Source organism: Saimiri boliviensis, chromosome 9, assembly GCF_048565385.1.
Source record: "Saimiri boliviensis isolate mSaiBol1 chromosome 9, mSaiBol1.pri, whole genome shotgun sequence".
NCBI lineage: Eukaryota > Metazoa > Chordata > Mammalia > Primates > Cebidae > Saimiri > Saimiri boliviensis.
Window position 1 is genome coordinate 12,373,114 of NC_133457.1, and position 17,169 is coordinate 12,390,282.

Below are 17,169 nucleotides of genomic sequence, written 5' to 3' on the forward strand. Positions count from 1 at the left end.
TTGATAGATTATGAGATTCAAGATTAACAGATGTATTATGGGTGATCAATGCATGACAACAGATTAATCACAAGATTTCATGTTTTAAAAGCATGCTCATGTTTTGATAGACAGCAATAAGACTACAAACAGTTTCCAATGACATAGAAACAATGTAAGAATGTACCTATCCTGAAATGAAGGAAAAAATGAGTTTAATAAGGATTTCAGAAAAGTACCTTTAGCTTCTTTTTCTTTTCTTTCATTGGTTGACATTGTTTCAGGTATACAATTATCATATGAATGAAAACTCTAGCTCATGGCACCACATAGTAAATGTTCAGTAAACAAATGTTAATTTAAAAGTTGAATAAGGAAACTTGAAATAATTATTCATTTACATAAGAAAATGTTTATAATTTAAGTGATAGTTTGAGCTGTTTATAAAAATCATTTTCTCAATTGGAAATAGTTTTGTGGTATGCTCAACATCACACACCTTTGCCTATATGTGATTGTAAAATAACAGCTCTTTACTTTAGAGGCATTCCAAAGCTGCAGTTTAAGTTAATATTACATATGCATATTCTTCTGCTTTGAAGAGAATCCATTTTTCATGTAAAAGCAACTTTACCAACAACACCCCTCCCAACACCCTCATTAGCTTATTTTCTGAACTATTTAACAGCTTTTTACCTGATACCCTTCCCTCTAATCTCCCCCTACTCCAATTCAATCTTCCACTGAATGCCAGGTTAATCTTCCCAGGATCCCTCATGTAATACATTTTAATATATTTTAAAATCAAAACCATCACATGCATTGCTAGAGTGTAAACACTATTCTTAATAGTCCCCTCAAAATCTAGAATGCAGAAATGTGCACCAATGAGGTACTCAAAATAAATGCTGAATATCAGAGTGCACATTATATGGTGTCAGTCCTGACTGTCCCTTACTAGCTATGTGCCCTCACTACTTAAGTCATAGAAGTTTCTGTATTGCCTTTCCATAAATGAAGATAATAACAATATTTACTTTATAAGATTATTCTGAAAATCAACCTGATAATTCATGTGAAGGACTTAGCACTGTAGCGGGCATATAAGTTCTAAGAATATTGGTATAGACTAGTTGCTAGTAGTGTTAACAGTAAATTTTCTCACAACTCTTCCCTGCCACTACCCAATGAAAAAGCACACATACTCCGAGCTACTACTATTTCTCTAATGTGGGTGCTTCCTACTCAGCTCAGCCCATTTTACTGGCAATACATATTTTTACACTTGATCTTAGCCAAAAGGCCGAGAAGCGATAATACATATTTTTAATATGAAAATTTCCAATATTTTATTTTCTAAGTAATGCTTAATTTACTATTTTAAATGAGATGGAAGTCAGACAAAATATTTTCCTCTGTATGGTCATTGTTAGTTTCATGATGAACAGTTGACAACATTTTTTTAGGCCATGGAATTGGGTAAGTGGAAGCCATGCAGGAGAAAAGATCAGAATGGACAAAGTGTGATAGCCATAGCAGACAGGTTTGTGAGAGCTGCTGGGTCAGCCCTTTTGGAATTTTCTAACAATAACTGCCTTTGGGATATGGGAGGTGAGCTGTGGAGGGTTTACTATACTGAGAGTTATCTAGGATAAATTCTTCATTCTTCTTCTTGTGTTGTTGTTGTGATATTCACTGCTGTGTTTTTTTTTTTTTTAATTGTTGTTGTTGTTTGTTTTTTGTTTCCTAGATCTACCCATGTAGGTATGGAGATGTGGCAAAGCAATCTGAAAAGCAATGTATTATGGTAAGATTCGAAGAATTTTTCCAGTCCCTCAATTTGAAATACAGAATGACATGTAATGTTTGTAGCTCACTTATGACTAACAAAAATTTTAAAAGTAAACTTTGTGTTGTATAATTTTGGGGAGTTTACTTAAAGCAGAATAGATAGATTAAGTGCAAAATGGCCCTTTTTGTGTATATCTGCGTGTTCCCATTTATAAGGCTTTTTGTTGTTATCTAGGGATTAAAAAACAGACTTCATTAAGTCAGAATGACAAAATATTACTATATAGGGCCATGCATTTTTAAAAATTAAACTCTATTAAGGACATCCCTTCAAGTCTTTGAAGATAGTCTACATTTACTGTAAGTATGGAATTCTAGAGTAGCAAAATTGTTAATTAATTTAATCTCTATCTATTACAATAGTCCTGCTTTATCTGCAGTTTCACTTTTCATGGGTTTCAATTACTCATGGTCAACTATGATCTAAAAATATTAAATGAAAAACTTCCAGAAATAAACAATTACAAATTTTAAATTGTGCACCATTCTGAGTAGCACAATGAATCTCGCTCCCTTCCACTGGGATGTGAGCTATCCTTTTGTCTAGCATATTCATACTGTCTACCCTACCCCTGAGTTATCAGATTGACTGTCAGATATTAAAGTGTTTATTTAATAATGACCCTAAAGTGCAAGAGTAGTGATGCTGGCAATTTGTATATGCCAAAAAGAAGCCAACTAAGTGCTTTCTGTAAGTGAAAATACGAAAGTTCTCAACTTAAGGAAAGAAAAAAATCTTACGCTGAGGTTGCTAAGATCTACCATAAGAACTCATCTCTGGTGCACTTACCGTCCATGCAGTAGTAAGAAAAAAAAGAAATTCATGCTAGTTTTGCTGTCACATCTCAAACTGTAATGATTATGGCCACAGTGATAAGTTCTTAGTTAATATGAAAAAGTCACGAAACTTGCAGGTGAGAGACTAATGGCAATCAAGTTCAGTATTATTCATGATTTCAGCCATTTACGGGGGGTCTTGGAACATATCCTCTTAGGATAACAGAAGAGTATTATAATTTAGTCACTTACCCACTTATGCATATTCAAGTTGTTTTCAATTTACTAAAAATAATGCTTTAATAATGAACATTTAAAATTTATATGGGAACATCCGAGCACATTAATTTCTATTTTTATGTTGTTAAATTGTGGGTATAGGTATTTTTAAGCTAATCCCATCAAATAATTCCCTAAAATGAAGTTCTCCTGAAAACTTCTTCTCCAACTCTAAATGCTGAGAGTTTACCTCAGAGCTATACACAATAAAACATGTTATACAATCGAATCAGCACGATTTGAAATGTTGATGATCACGTGAATACAGGCACACCTCCTTTTTTGTGCTTCACTTGATTGTGCTTTTTTATACAAACTGAGGGTTTGTGGGTACCCTGCATTGAGCAAGTCTATTGGTACCATTTTTCCAAAAGCATGTGCTCATTTAATGTCTGTGTATTACATTTTGTTAATTCTCATAATATTTCAGACTTCGTCATTATTATTATATCTGTTATGGTGATCTGTGATCAGTGATCTTTGATGTTACTATTGTAATGGTGGATATGGTAAAAATAGCCCAAGAAATAGAACTGAAAGTGGAGCCTGAACTTGTCACTGAATTGCTGCACTCTCATAATAAAACTGGAACAGGTGGGGAGTTGCTTCTTATGGATGAGCAAAGCAAGTGGTGGAACTTACACCTGGTGAGGATGCTGTGAACATTGTTGAAATGATGAAAAATAATTTAGAATATTCCATGCATTTAGCTGATAAAACAGCAGCAGGGTTTGAGAAGACTGACTTCAATTTTGAAAGAAGCTCTAATCTGGGTAAAATGCTATGAAACAGCATCACATGCTACAGAGAAATTTTTCCTCAAGGAGTCAATCGATGCAGCAAACTCCTCTATTGTCTTGTTTATTTCAGAAATTGCCACAGCCACCCCAAGCTTCAGTTAGCAGATATCAACAATGAGGCAGGACCTTCCAAAGTCCACCAGGAAAAAGATTACCACTTGCTACAGGCTCAGATGATCATTAGAACATTTTAGCAATAAAGTATTTTTTTAAATTAAGGTAAGATATATGCTTTTTCTTAACCTATTATGCTATTGAACACTTAATAGACTATACTACAATGTAAACATAAATTCTATATACATTGGAAAATCAAAAATTAATGTACCTCAGTTTATTGTGCTATTCGCTTTATGGCGGTGCCTGTAACCAAACCTGGAATATCTCTGAGGTATACCTATAAATTTTATTTTGTCAACTGCACCCATTTATTCAGAAATGTGATAAAATAATACTAGTGAAAATATAATGCAGTTAACCCTTGAACAATACTATGTGGGTCCACTTTTATTGGCTTTCTTTTCAACAAAAGTTAACTCCGAGTGTGTGTCTGCCTCTTCTGTTCTGCTTTCACCTCCACGGCATTTTCTGCCTCTGCCACCCAGAGACAAGACCAGCCCCTCCTCTTCCTCCTTCTCATCCTAGCCAATGTGAAGGTGACAAGGATGAAGATCTTTATGATGATCCACTTCCACTTAATGATAAGTAAATATATTTTCTATTCATTATGATTTTATTAATAACATTTTCTTTTCTCTAGCTTACAGTTTTGTAAGAATGCAGCATATCATGCATACAACATATAAAGTAAGTGTTAACTGACCATTTATGTTATAGGTAAGGCTTCTGGTCAACAGTAGGCTATTATCAGTAGTTAAGTTTTGGGGGAGTCAATAGTTATATATAGATTTTCAACTGCAAGGGGGTTGGCACCCTGACCTTCATGTTGTTCAAGGGTTAACTGTATAGACAAAAATATGTCAATGGTTACTAATAATATTTATAAATAACTACCAACTTGGAAAATTTAGAATACAGCATCCTAAGAACAAGGAAATGCAAAATGGATAAAAAACAAACTGTGACACCTGTAATCCCAGCACTTTGGAAGGCCGAGGTGGACCGATCACAAGGTTGAGAGATTGAGACCATCCTAGCCAACATGGTGAAACCCTGTCTCTACTAAAAATATAAAAATTAGCTGGGTGTGGTGGCATGAACCTGTAGTCCCAGCTATTCGGGAGGCTAAGGCAGGAGAATTGCTTGACCCCAGTAGGCAGAGGTTGCAGTAAGCTGAGATTGCACTGCTGCACTCCAGCCTGGGGAGCTGAGTGGGATTCTGTCTTAAAACAAACAAACTGTGAAATGGTAAAATAATACTGCCTCACATTACTATCTTAAGAGACTTTCAAAAAAACAAAAAAATTCTTGCCCCTTCTTCTTAAAATACCATTTATTTAGATGTTCATAAATGCTTTACCTGAATAGAAAAAAAGCCAGTTGACAACAAAGTCCCTTTTGCAAGCAAGAAACAAAGAAAAATAAATAAATAAATCAAGTCCAATGTGCAGATGTCTAACCAGCGTAAATCATCTAGATTAGTATCACCATGAAATATTTTCAAAATATGTTTGTCACTTATTTTATGGCCAAATCCTAAAAAGCACAGGTAGCTTTTTGCCCTCTGCACTTCCCTGGTTGTAGAACTGTTTTTTTACTCTACAGGGCTGCTCTTTCCTAATGCCACATCCCCATCTGGTGAAAATAGATCTTTGCAATCAAAGACTCCATGAGCTAGGAGCCATTAGTTGAATTTGTGCATAAATAAAGCCATTTTAGCCTAAGAGATCACAATAACACTATTTTAAAGTATATTTTGAAAGCATTTGCTTTACACTCAAAGACAAAAATCACATCAAAGTTGTTGCTACTATAGTTTTGTAGGAGGGGACCAGGGAAGTTTCAGGAAAGAGAAGAATGAATGCTGAAGGCCATTTCTAGTAAAATTAGGACTGGCTACATTTGAAATTTACTTCAATTGCCCGTCTGTTGGCAAAACGAATCCTGACTCATTTTGGAGTCTGTAGATAAAAGTGCAGAACTATACCAAGAAAAGGAAAAAGGTTTATAGTAAATACGCGCATAAAACCTTTTAGATATTTTATTCTTTTTCATATTTCCTGTTTAAAAAAAAACAGACACTTTGTGACAATCAATTCACCACAGTTAGTAAGAGTAGGCAATAAGTGAGCCAGAAGACTATAAATATGAGGTTTACAGACACTTTGGTTACAATTATCCATGTCCTAGTTTTTTCTATTAGAGCTAATGAACAGTTTCTGTTATTATTATGTACTAAAAACATATATTTCTTTTAAAGTTTACTTTATTAACTGATAAATAATAATTGTACATATTCATGGGGAACATAGTGATATTCGATACATAGAATGTATAATGATCAGGTCAGGGTAATTAGCATATTCATCATTTCAAACATTTATTATTTATTTGTGTTAGAACTAGCTATTTAAGTGAAACCCCGTCTCTACTAAAAATACAAAAAATTAGCTGGGCATGGTGGCACGTGCCTGTAATCCCAGCTACTCAGGAGACTGAGGCAGGAGAATTGCTTGAACCCAGGAGGCGGAGGTTGCGGTGAGCCGAGATCGCGCCATTGCACTCCAGCCTGGGTAACAAGAGCGAAACTCCGTCTCAAAAAAAAAAAAAAAAAAAAAAAAAAAAAAAGAACTAACTATTTAAAACATATATTATTGTGAATTATAGTCATCCTACAGTGGTATAGAACACTGTAACTTATTTCTCCTACCTAGCCTAGCTGAAATTTTGTATCCCTTAACATATTTCTCCCTATCTCTCCTTTTACCATACCCTTCCTGTCCTGTAGCATCAGTTTTTTCCTGTTCTACTTTTTACTTCTGTCAGATCAACTTTTTGTAGTTTCCCAATATAAATGAGTAATTTATACTAAATATATTATATATATTTATATATGGGGGAATCTATATAAATTACATTTGTATATATATTTATATAATATTTATATATAAATTATATATAAATTAAAGTTTCCACATATAAATGAGTACATGTGGTTTTTAACTTTCTGTTCCTGGCTTATTTCACTTAACATCCTCCAGTTCCATCCATGCTGCTTTAAATAATAAGGTTTCATCCTTTTTTATAGTTAAATAATATTTCATTGAAAAAACATATTTCATATATTTCATTATTTCTTACTCTAGCTTATATTTGGCAATGTATTTTAAAATTAAATAATTATAAGTATAAATGTTTATGCTGTTTTTATGGGTCCTGCATTATTTATTTAAGGATATGTAAAAATGGGCCAGGAATGGTGGTCATACCTCTAATCTCAGCACTTTTAGAAGCCAAGGCAGGAGGATCACTTGAGGTCAGAAGTTCTAGACCAATGTAGCCAACGTAGCAAAACCCCATCTCTACTAAAATCACAAAAATTAGCCAGATGTAGTGATGCAGTCCTGTAACCCCACCTACTCAGGATGCTGAGGATGGAGAATCGCTTGAACCTGGGAGGTAGATGTTGCAGTGAGCCGAGATTGCCACTGCACTCAAGCCTGGGTGACAGAGTGAATCTTGAAAAAAAAAAGTATGTAAAAATGTACTTGATAAATCTAATTTTTTGTCATACAATGGTATGGGATTGGGATACACGGAGATTACGAGAGGCAGTAAGTATAATTCCATCACAGAGAAAACTAATAAAATACTGTATCTCTGAGTTCACTGTTACTAACAAAGAAGAATAATTCTTGGTATCTCAGAATATTCCTATAAATTATAAACATATATAGCTACTTACTCATTTCTGCTCTCCCTATTTCCAAAAGCGTGATTGCAGTCAACTAAAGTTATACACAGGGATATAGATTCATAAAATAGTTGACTTCATGCATGGACACACACATCCACAGAAATATACTATAGTGGTTTATGGCAAGCAATGAATTTAACTAAACCTATAGAGTTTTTTTAAGAGTTTAAAAAAAATCCTATGAGCCACTTGTCAATTGCTTATTCATTTAGTTCAGAATTCATAGCTAACAGTGTTTTCACTTACTCTTATCTTTCTTGTCCTGTCTCTCTGGGTCTCTTTTATTTATAGCTCAGAGTGCGAGTCACACGACAGGAAATAGGGCAGTTTTTGTTCTTGGAAAAATTGCTTTCTGATCTTTTTTGCATGATAGTGATTAATTTATAAAAGCCTTTTGTCTGGGTAGCAGCTCAATTTTGTTTTTATTCCATTAAGTTTCTGCAAGCCTTTGATGTTGTTACTGTTCACAGAATAATAGAAAAAATAATGTAAATTTTTTTAAAAATGTTCTTAAAGAAATGAAATAATGGCTTATTTTAGAAAGATCAGAAGCCTTCCTGATGGAGGTAAATATAGATAATACATTTAGTATAAATTAAATACAAAGGTTATATTTAAAATAGGTAGCAATCTGAGAAAACTTTACTGTTGAAGTAAAATAAGTGTATTTATTAATATGACTTTAAAGGTCCTTGATTCTAACACACTAATATAGATTCTTCCCCACACTCTCTTACATCCTCAACTAGTAAAAAGCATATTTTCTGATTTTCTGTTTCCAGTTTCTATTTCTCCACATAGAGCAAAATTTGTGTCTCTTTAAAGCTAATACTCTTGTAGAGGATTTCACACATACACACAAAAATATTTTTAAAAGCTAATATTTAAAAATATCACATTAATCAAGTTAAGTTGATTCTTCAAAGGCTGGATACCATAACGGTTAAGGTTATGGGCTCTGAGTTTGAATCCTAAATGTTTTACTTACTAATTATTTACTTTAGGCAATAGATTAACCTCTCCGTGCATCATTTTCCCTCATCTGAAAAATGATATTTTATATATAATAGCATATAACTATAAGGGATTAAATACAAAGAAAAGTACTGCCAAATAGTATGTGTTTAATACATTTTAGTTATTTATATCGGCCTCAAAAGTTTTTGTCTAATAATTAATTCTATGTGTTCAGGGATTATCTTTCTAACTAACTTTGCCTACTCTTACTAAGTGCCTTATGTAAGCAAGTCTTGGCCAATATTTTAATGATGATAGAGAAGAATATTATCATTTAGGTCCAATAATCTAAGAAGTTTATTTAAGCCACAGTATCATACATAGTAAAGCAATATTTCTTTTTTTCAAGAGAATTAAATCATTTATTGATTATACATGATAATGGATGATATACAAGCTTCATTCCCATCTACAATTTTATCTGATACAATTATTCAATTTAGATATATTGGATAGGATGTTCCAAGAATCATTTTTATAACCAATAATTTCATGATTTTGCTTGGGTAATCCCTTTGAATGGTGAACTTCAGGTTACAAGGGTAACTATCAGTTCAACTACACTAAGGTTTCTAAAGACAATGGCTTCTCCACCCAAGCAGGTTGTATATAAATTCCAAATAGAACCTGGCATCACCCTGAAGGAATTCTAACTTACAGCGTTGGGGAAATTTACCAAGATGGCTTCAGAGTATACTAACTTTACACAGCAAATTAAAAACAAAAACAAAAAAAGACTTCTATTTAGCATCACAATCAGACTATTACATTTAGCAATCAACAGCATGAGTACAAAAAAAAAAAAAAAAAATCTAGAGCGTTCTGCCTGCTTCCGGACAAGCTAGAAGACTTGTGCTCCGGTTCTCAGACTTCCCCAGCAGCATGGCCCCCAAACGCCAGTCTCCACTCTCGCCTCAAAAGAAGAAACCAAGACCACCTCCTGCTTAGGGACTCCTCAGAGGAGACATCGGCCTCTGTAGGCTTGCCAAAGAAGGGAGAAAAAGAACAGCGAGAAGCAGTTGAACACATTGATGAAGTACAAAATGAAATAGGCAGACTTAATGAACAAGCCAGTGAGGAGATTTTGAAAGTAGAACGAAATATAACAAACTCTGCCAACCATTTTCTCAGGAGAGGCCAGAATTGATCGCCAAAATCCCAAATTTTTGGGTAACAACATTTGTCAACCATCCACGAGTGTCTGCACTGCGTGGGGAGGAGGACGAAGAGGCACTGCATGATTTGACCAGCGTTGAAGTGACAGAATTTGAAGATATTAAATCAGGTTACAGAATAGATTTTTATTTTGATGAAAATCCTTACTTTGAAAATAAAGTTCTCTCCAAAGAATTTCATCTGAATGAGACTGGTGATCCATCTTCAAAGTCTACCGAAATCAAATGGAAATCTGGAAAGGATTTGACGAAACGTTCAAGTCAAACGCAGAATAAAGCCAGCAGGAAGAGGCAGCATGAGGAACCAGAGAGCTTCTTTACCTGGTTTACTGACCATTCTGATGCAGGTGCTGATGAATTAGGAGAGGTCATCAAAGATGATATTTGGCCAAACCCATTACAATACTACTTGGTTCCTGATATGGATGATGAAGAAGGAGAAGAAGAAGATGATGATGATGATGATGAAGAGGAAGGATTAGAAGATATTGATGAAGAAGGGGATGAGGATGAAGGTGAAGAAGATGAAGATGATGATGAAGGGGAGGAAGGAGAGGAGGATGAAGGAGAAGATGACGAACAGAACACTGATGGATTCCAATCTTCCTTTTTTAAAATTTTCTCCAGTCCCTGGGAGCAAGTTGCAGTCTTTTTTTTTTTTTTTTCTTCCCTCTTGTGCTCAGTCACCCTGTTTTTGAGGTCTCTTTTCTCTACACCATGGTTCTCAACTTATTTTGGGGGAAATATCTTGAGCAGGATACAATGGGAAAAGAGTCTCTACCCCTTTCTATTTGAAATTCATTTTATCCCTTCCTGTCTTAACAAAAACTGTATGGAATCAACACTATCGAGCTCTGCGGGAAAAAAGAAAAACCTGCCCTCTTCGCTCTGCTGGAAGCTGGAGGGTGCGAGGCCCCTGTGCAGTAGTGCATAGAACTCTAGCTTTTTTCCTCCTTTCTCTGTATATTGGGATCAAAGAGTACACTGTGTCTCTATGTGAATATGGACAGTTAGCATTTTCCAACATGCATCTGTCTACTTTCTCTTGTTTAAAAAAAGAAAAAAAAAACTTAAAAAAATGGGGTTATAGAAGGTCAGCAAAAGGTGGGTTTGAGATGTTTGGCGGGGGTAAGTGGGCATTTTGACAACATGGTTTCTCCTTTGGCATGTTTAATTGTGACATTTGACAGACATCCTTGCAGTTTAAGATGACACTTTTAAAATAAATTCTCTCCTAATGATGACTTGAGCCCTGCCACTCAATGGGAGAATCAGCAGAACCTGTAGGATCTTATTTGGAATTGACATTCTCTATCGTAATTTTGTTCCTGTTTAATTTTAAATTTTCTTTTTGTTTCACTGGAAAGGAAAGATGATGCTCAGTTTTAAACATTAGAAGTGTACAAGTTGCTTTGTTACAATAAAACTAAATGTGTACCAAAAAAAATCTATATTAAAACCCTTTGTTGGAATGCTTTACACTTTAAACAGAACAGAAACTAAATAACCTGTTATACAATTAGTCACAAATACAGTCCTCGAGTTTTTTGCCCATTCACACGAGTATTTGTCTAAATCATGTCTTCTCTGTAGTAGCTAGGCCCTGCTACCACTGTGCTTGGCTCAGTTCACAAATCCATTATAACCTGTAGCTTCCCTGTCACGTCTCTGGCTCTCCTCTCCTGGTAAGCTTTGTTTCCTAATTAAAATCTGCCACTGCCATAGCTGCTGCTCTACTGGAACAACCACAGCCACCTTGGTTTAGTGGCTTGGCAAAGTATTGGCCGCCACCACCATAGGGGCCAGAGCTTCTGCCTCCAAAGTTTCCTCCCTTCACGGGTCCAAAACTTGAAGACTGATTGTTGTAATTGCCAAAATCTTTGTAGCTTTCACCACCTCCAACACTGCTTCCATCATTACCAAATCCATTGTAGCCATACCCACTGCCACCATATCCACCACCGCCATGGCTGCCACCAAGGCCACCACAACCACTGAAGTTTCCTCCATGACCAGCTGTCATTCCCACTAAAACCACCTCCACTGCCACCACCAGAGTTTCCAGAACCACTCTGACCTCTTTGGCTGGGTGAAGCACTAGCCAGCTCTTGCTTTGACGGGGCTTTCCTAACTTCACAGTTGTGGCCACTCACAGTATGGTATTTCTTAATGACAGTCTTATCCACGGAGTCATGGTCGTCAAAGGTTACAAAGGCAAAGCCTCTTTTCTTGCCACCACCTCTGTCCGTCATGATTTCAATCACTTCAACTTTTCCATACTGTTCAAAATAATCTTAGGTGATGTTCTTCACTGTCTTCTTTAATGCTACCAACAAATATCTTTTTCACAGTTAGGTGGCCACCTGGTCTTTGAGAATCTTCTCTTGAGACAGCTCTCTTTGGTTCTACAGCTCTTCCATACACCTCGTGTGGCCTTGCGTTCATGGCTGCATCCACCTCCTCCACAGTGACATATGTGACAAACCCAAAGCCCCTGGAGGGCTTGGTGTTTGGATCACTCCTTACCACACAGTCCATGAGCATTCCCCACTGCTCAAAAATGGCTTCTCAGGCTCTCCTTGGTTGTTTCAAAGCTCAAGCTTCCAATGAAGAGCTTCCTCAGCTGTTCAGGCTCTTTAGGAGACTCTGACTTGGACATGACAGTAGGGCGAAGAAAGGACTTTTTAACAATGCTTCCTCAGCGGCATCCACAGGCAGAAAGGAGCAAGCTCAGGAACACATCTCAGCAATATTTTTTAATATTTGAAAAAGTTGTGTGTTTTCACAGATTATTTTTTCTTTCCTATTAAAATTTTATTTAGAACTTTTTTTCAGATGTTTCTTTCAAGCTCATGATTTTCGGTAAAACTATGGCTATGACCCCTACTTCCACAGGCAATTTTTTTCACATATCACATTATCATAGTCTATACATTGATGAATTTTAAATAAAATATTTTAGCTCTTTCTTTAGAAAAACAATATTAACAGATGAATAGATACAGAAAATGTGGTACATACTCACAATGGAGCACTATGCAGCCATAAAAAAGAAAGAAATCCAATCATTTGCAACAACATAAATGGCACTGAAGATCATTATGTTAAGTGAAATAAGCCAGGCACAGAAAGACAAACATCACATGTTCTCACTTATCTGTGGGATCTAAAAATTAAAACAATTGGACTCATGGACATAGAGAGTAGAAGCATAGTTACCAGAGGCAGAGAAGGGCATTTGGAATCTAGGGGGGAAGTGGGGATGGTTAATGGGTACAAAAAGAAATAACTAGAAAGAATGAATAAGACCTACTTGATGGCACAATAGGATGACTATAGTCAATAATAATTGTGCACTATAAATTAACCTGAAGAGTGTAATTGGATTGTTTGTAACTCATAGGATAAGTGCTTGAGGGGATACATACCCCATTCTCCATGATGCACTTATTGCACATTGCATGCCTGTATCTCATGGACTCCATAAATATATATATTTATATATATACTTCCCCTCAAAAAATAAAATAAAAATAGAAAAACCATATTAAAACTGAGTGACTGGCCAGGCACAGGGAATCATGCCTGTAATGCCAGTACTTTGGGAGGCCAAGGCAGAAGGATTGCTTTAGGCCAGCAGTTTGAGACCAGCCTGGACAACACAGTGAGATCCTGTCTCTATAAAAAAAAATGAGAAAACTTAGCCAGATGCGGTAATGGGCGTCTGTAGTCCCAGCTACTCAGGAGTGAGGATCACTTGAACCCAGGAGTTTGAAGTTACATGAGCCATGATCATGCAACTGCACCCCAGTGTGGCCAAGAGAGAGACCCTGTCTCTAAAAAAACAAAACAAAACCACAAAATCTGAAGTAAATTAAGACTATAAATTGGAAAAAAAATATATGCAGGCCTCCAAATGGAGACAAGACACTCAGTGACTTAAATCACAGACAGGCATGGGAAGCACAGATAGGCAAAAGGAACTCTGAGCCTTTGCTCAAAAACATACAACTTGTTTTATGGGATAAATCAATATTTCTTTGAAGTTTAAAATGTGTCATGTTAGGCACAGTTGGAAAATTTGAATATTTTAAAAGTATTTTGGGTCCTTTTTGCATTTTTATTCCAGAAGCAAACACAAAAACTTTTATTTAAATCTTGAAAACCAATAATGGGCACAAATCTCAACCCTTTTAGCAAAGACTAAATTTTCAGATTTAGCGTGTAGGAAAAGCAAGAGAAAAAAGACTTTTCTAGTGTATCAAACTATTATTTTTTAATTTTTCTTCAAGAGTATTAAAGGTTTTCACTAAGGAATCTCCAGTTCAATGATATCTAAATTACCAGAAAAATATATGTAAAGTCACTGGAGGACTTTGAAAGCAAAGATATGAAACACAAACCCATTTTAAGCCTACAGATGGCCTGAGGGTTTTTAGAACATTATTCAGCAACATTTAATATTTCATCATGCCAGAGTTTCCTTACTTAGAAAACATTTCTGCTGTGTAAATGACATATCCAAGAGAGAACTGTAACTGTTCACAAATGAGGTTGGATTTACTTTTTAGTAATTTAAAAATCCCCAAACTCGAACCAGTTTGTGATTTTAAAGTACCAATGATCATCTTCAAAAGTCACAAAGTTACTGAGTATTAAATCTTGAAAAACGCTGTGCTAGAATTTTGAAAGGTGCCTCAATTCATTTGTTGGACATTTTTATCTCTAGGGAAACAGTGGGAAATAACAGTGCTGTTGAGAAACAGAGACAGTGACTGCAGATGACAGGATAAGCAGGGAGGAGGCTGCCCATATGCTGAAGAGAAACTGAGTGAAAACAATGTCTGGACGTCTTGGAAATGGACCAGTATTCACATTTCTAAGTAAGATTTACAAGATTTAATTACTACCTTCTGTGGGAAATAAAGGAGTAGACAGAATCAAGTATAATTTTAGGATTTTTATTTTGGAAGAAAAGATATTTGATTGGGCCATTATATCGAAAAATAAAAGAAATGAAAGGAAGAAAAGAAATACATTTCTATGTGGACATAATGCTTTTAAAGATGTTGTGAATGGAGATGGCTAATGAGCAATTGGATAGGCATAGAATAGTTTTAAAGAAAAGCATATTTTGTAATAAGAGTTGAGAAAGTATAGAAATCAGCAAATACAGTGTTATCTCAAGTGTAGCAGGGAAGAGAAATAAGAAAGGGGGTTGCAAGGAAAGGCCGTTTTGTTTTATTTTCCTTGTTTTGTTTCTGTTTGCTTTGGGTGCTGTGGAAGGCAGAATTCTAAGATGATCCCCAATGAGCCTCACACTTGCATAATCCCCTGCTATTCAAGTGTGAAGAGAACCAGTCAATAAAACGATATGGTGCTCTCAGGATGATGATACATGGTACTTTACGTGGTAACAAGATTATCTTGGGTGGGTCTGACCTAATAAGAGAAGTCATTTGGAAGCTCAGCTTCTCCGGCTGGCCTCCAAAGTCATCAGAGAGAGGACTTACAAATCCCCTGGAAAACAAACAAACAAACAAATGTCCATGCTGTGAATAACCTGTGGAGAGGTCGCAAGGCAAGGACATGCAGGCAGCCTCTGGGAACAGCCTCTAGTCATGTGCCAATAAGAAAGCAGGGACCTCAAGACCACAACCTCAAAGAACTAAATGTTTTCAACAACCTCAACAAGGTTGGAAGAGAATCCTGAGGCTCAAATCAGATGGTAGCCTTGGCCAACAGCTTCATTTCAGTCATGAGAGACCCTGAGCAGAGAACGGCACAAGCCATGTGAGACTCCGGATCCACATCAACGGCAAAATACGGATTTGCCTTTGGTTTAAGCGACTGAGTTTGTTGTAATTGTTATGCGGCAATATAAAGCTAATAAAGTTGTTTTATGTCTGTTTTATTTTTACTCTATGGTGGAGGGTGAGGAAAAGGCTCAGAATAAAAGAAAGACATTTAAGATCTTGAAAAACCATAATGGGCACATAATGCAATGAACTTGGACTTGGGTCATTCTTGGAGGACACAAGGGATAGAGAATATGTATAATCATATGTATAATTCTCTCTCTCTCTCTCTCTCTCTCTCTATATATATATATATATATATATATATATATATATATAAATAATGTTGCTATATAATTTTTATTTTAATTAGAGTTGCCGGTATACGTTTTCTCTTACCATTTTTTCTTGTATTACTATGTGTTTTTTTTTCACAGCTATGTCTTTTGAAAACATAATAAATCAGGCAGAAAAAAATGATATTTTCTTTGCTTTTGAATAGAATTTTATTTTTTCTCTCTGCTGATGTTAATTAATATAAATTGTCATACTTTACTATCAAAGTATAATTAAAAGTTATTCTTTAAATTGGTAGATTTATTTATTTATTTGGAAATCAGTCTCTCAGATATTTGAAATACATCAGTGAGCAAATAAGACAAAAAGAATTTCTGTTCTCATGGAGCTCTCATTCTGATTAATACTAATAGTTATGTGTTTAGATTCTATTCGAAAGGGTTCATATATACCACATCTTTTATTCCTCACAATAAATCTATGAGATAGTTACAGATAGAGCAACAGTCACACAGATGAATAAAGTATCTGGCCAAATGGAAACAGCCAGGATTTAAATGGCCATGCAATGTGACTTCTAAGCTTACCCCTCAAGCACCACATTGAATACTACTTAAAGTTTAACAGTTTACAACCAGTATATTTCTTTTTAAGTAATTGGTTTGATACATTATTCAAAACAACCAAGTGCAGGTCATAACTTTTTAAAAAAATATAATTCTATGTTAAGGTTATGTAAAGAACTTAATAGTTGTTAATATTAGCACACTTTATTATTTATTCACTGGATTTGGGAAATGCAATTTAACAATCTCATGTTTCTCAAATACAATACTTAATGAGTATAACAAACTCTTACAGCAAGGAGCCCTTGGTTAAATACAGATTTTGAAATATATGAGCAGATTACGTTAGAAGTTTGTCCTGTGACTTCCTGATGGTCATTGAAAAGGAAATTTACAGAAAACTCTCCTTTTGAATATGACATATTTTTAAATTTTGACATAGTTAATGAATATGGACATATTTATATTAATGGGAATGGAATGTCTGAGACTTTGAGAACAGAACCCAAGTTCATAGCTGTGCTTACATTTGCATTGCATTATTTCCTATATTATATTCTCCCACATTGATTACAGACTATAGGGTACTTTGGGTATATATACTAATATTTTACGACTGTTATTCCTTCTTCCCCACATCATGTCTTTCTTGACTTCTTTCACTCTCCTCTGTGGCCTCCTCACTAAAGGGCTCTGAGGTATTAGTTAGACAGACAGCCTTACAGACTGTTTCATGAGATTCCTATTGTTTTA

The 17,169-nt window shown here is 35.4% G+C and overlaps 2 pseudogenes; one reads left to right on the top strand and one right to left on the bottom strand.

Moving 5' to 3' along the window:
- Window positions 1–9,462: 9,462 nt before the first annotated feature.
- On the top strand, window positions 9,463–10,704 carry LOC101038618 (protein SET-like; annotated as a pseudogene).
- A 754-nt stretch (window positions 10,705–11,458) lies between these two features.
- On the bottom strand, window positions 11,459–12,414 carry LOC101038927 (heterogeneous nuclear ribonucleoprotein A1-like; annotated as a pseudogene).
- Between the last annotated feature and the right edge of the window lie 4,755 nt (window positions 12,415–17,169).